Genomic DNA, 2,188 nt, shown 5'->3' with positions numbered 1-2,188 from the left:
CAATGATACTGTTCTATAGTTTCCACACTCTGTTGGCTCACCTTTCTTTGGAATGGGAACAAATATAGATCTCTTCGAGTCAGTTGGCCAAGTGGTTGTTCTCCAGATTTCTTGATAAAACTTGGCAGCATTTATCCAGGAATAACGTTCAGAAGGCGGGAAAGGATAGCAAAGAAGGACAGCGGAAATCTCATACACAGGAGAAGGTAGAAATAGTGCCATTATATTGTGGAGATTGTAATCAGTATTACGGGACAAAATGTATATGAATTGACTGGAAAACCAGGTGGCTGTATAAACTTTCATTGAAATCACAATAAGAAGTTAAAGAAAAGTTTAGGTTTTTAAATAACAGCTTTGTTTGAGATCTTTTTCATATACAGTATGATTTACCTGTTTAAATAGTACCATGTAGTTCAGTGCTTTTTAATTATTTATAGGATTGTACCACCATCACCACAGTCAATTTGAGAATATTTATACCGCTCGCTTGGAAAAACAGAACCAAACCAAACCAAACCTCAAACTGTAACAATTAGCAATCACTTCTCTGCCGTGCCCTAAACCACCATTTACCTAGTCTGGACAGATCAGGTAAATGAAATCATACAATATGTGACCTTTTGGGACTGGCTGCATATATTCACAGATCATCCATATTGTAGCATATAGCACTGTTTTTCTTTCTCACAACAGAATAATATTCCATTGAATGGTTATCCCACATTTTATTTATCCATATACCTGTTGAAGGGCATTGGAATATTATTCACTTTTTTGTTTGTTATGAGTAAGCCTCTGTGTTTGTGTGTTCAGATCTCCTATGTATTTAAGAGTGGAATTGTTGGATCATATTGTAATTTCGGAGGAGCTCTGGTTGTATAATATATAGCATGCTCAGGCCTCTAGTTGGAAGATTGGCATTTCAAGCCTACCAACCACTTGGAATGAGAAAGCTGCCCAGTCTCCTTCTGTAATGATTTATATTGTCCTGTAAACCTGATGGAGAGTTGTAGTTAGTAAAATTCAACTCTGAGACAGTTTTTATTTTTGTAGTAACTTTAGAGTTTGTTTTTAGGAACTGCCAAACTGTTTTTGCTACACTATAAACATTTTTATTTGTTCTAATTTTCAATATCGTTGTCACCCTTTTAGAGTTGCTACTGTGTTTTGAGTTGCATTTCCCTAATGGCTAATGAAAACTACAATTTTTAAATTTTGGGATTTTTTTGTGTGTGTGTGCCATCAGAAACAGTTTTTAATTTTTAAAAAAATTATTAAAGGTAGCTCTGGTGACCTAGTGGCAAGAAGCTGCACTGCAATCCCGGAGTTACGCCATTTGAATCCACCAGATGCTCTGCTAGAGAAGGAGGGGCAGTTTCCTCCAGTACCAGTCAGATCCGATTTGATGGTACATGCAAAAAAAATAATAAAATTAAAAAAAAATTAAGAGGATAGACATTCACATTCATGGTGTCAGCCACAGGAGAAGTCTTTCTCTCCTTGTCCATCAGTCTTGACATCAAACTTCCCCTGGATCCAAGAGACTCACAGTGCAGGGAGCCTGGATCCAAAGGACACGCTCTGTTCCTGCCTCTTCTTTTTTGGTGGCACCATGGCCCATTTTTCTCAGTTTCATCTCTCTCCATATAGCTCAGTTGTGAGGATTGTTAGGGAAGGTAACAGGTTGCAATTCAGATTAGAAGCAGACAGAATTCCTCAGTCTGGGCAGTTTCCCAAGCTGCTCTTAAGCCTTTCCGCTTTCAGCCAAGAGGCTTCAGGCCCGATACATTCTATGTTCTCTACTTCTCCCTTGTTGGTAGTGAGATTCTCCTGTTTTGGTTACTTTTATAACCATTCCCTGTTTAGTTGACTTATGTTATTTTTAGGCAGCTCTGGTGTCATCATAGTCTGTAGAGAGTTAGACTGTACCCCTCTGGCAGTTTATATCCACCAGTATCTCCTTAGGAGAAAGATGAGCAATTTCTTGTGTTATTTACAATGGAGGGTCAGCTATAAGTTGATTCTGACTCAATGGCAATAAATTGAGCTGAATATGGTTTTGTTTTTGTGGGTTTTTTTCATTCTTAAAAGTAATAGTTGGAGTTCTGGTGTGGCAAGAAGCTGCGCCGCAATCCGGAAGATGCACAGTTCAAATCCACCAGATGCTCTGCTGGAGAAGGAGGGG

General features: G+C 38.5%; 1 protein-coding gene across 2 annotated transcripts in view; it reads left to right on the top strand.

Annotated features, from left to right (window-relative positions):
• SWAP70 (SWAP switching B-cell complex 70kDa subunit) overlaps positions 1-2,188 on the top strand; it is a 153,141-nt gene that overhangs the window by 60,738 nt on the left and 90,215 nt on the right. The window lies entirely within an intron of this gene.

This window comes from Elephantulus edwardii, unplaced genomic scaffold (genome assembly GCF_000299155.1).
Source record: "Elephantulus edwardii isolate Elephantulus edwardi_28Jun2011 unplaced genomic scaffold, EleEdw1.0 scaffold00044, whole genome shotgun sequence".
Taxonomy (NCBI): Eukaryota; Metazoa; Chordata; class Mammalia; order Macroscelidea; family Macroscelididae; genus Elephantulus; species Elephantulus edwardii.
The sequence above is the reverse complement of the archived record's forward strand: the minus strand, read 5'-3'. Positions and strand labels throughout refer to the sequence as shown.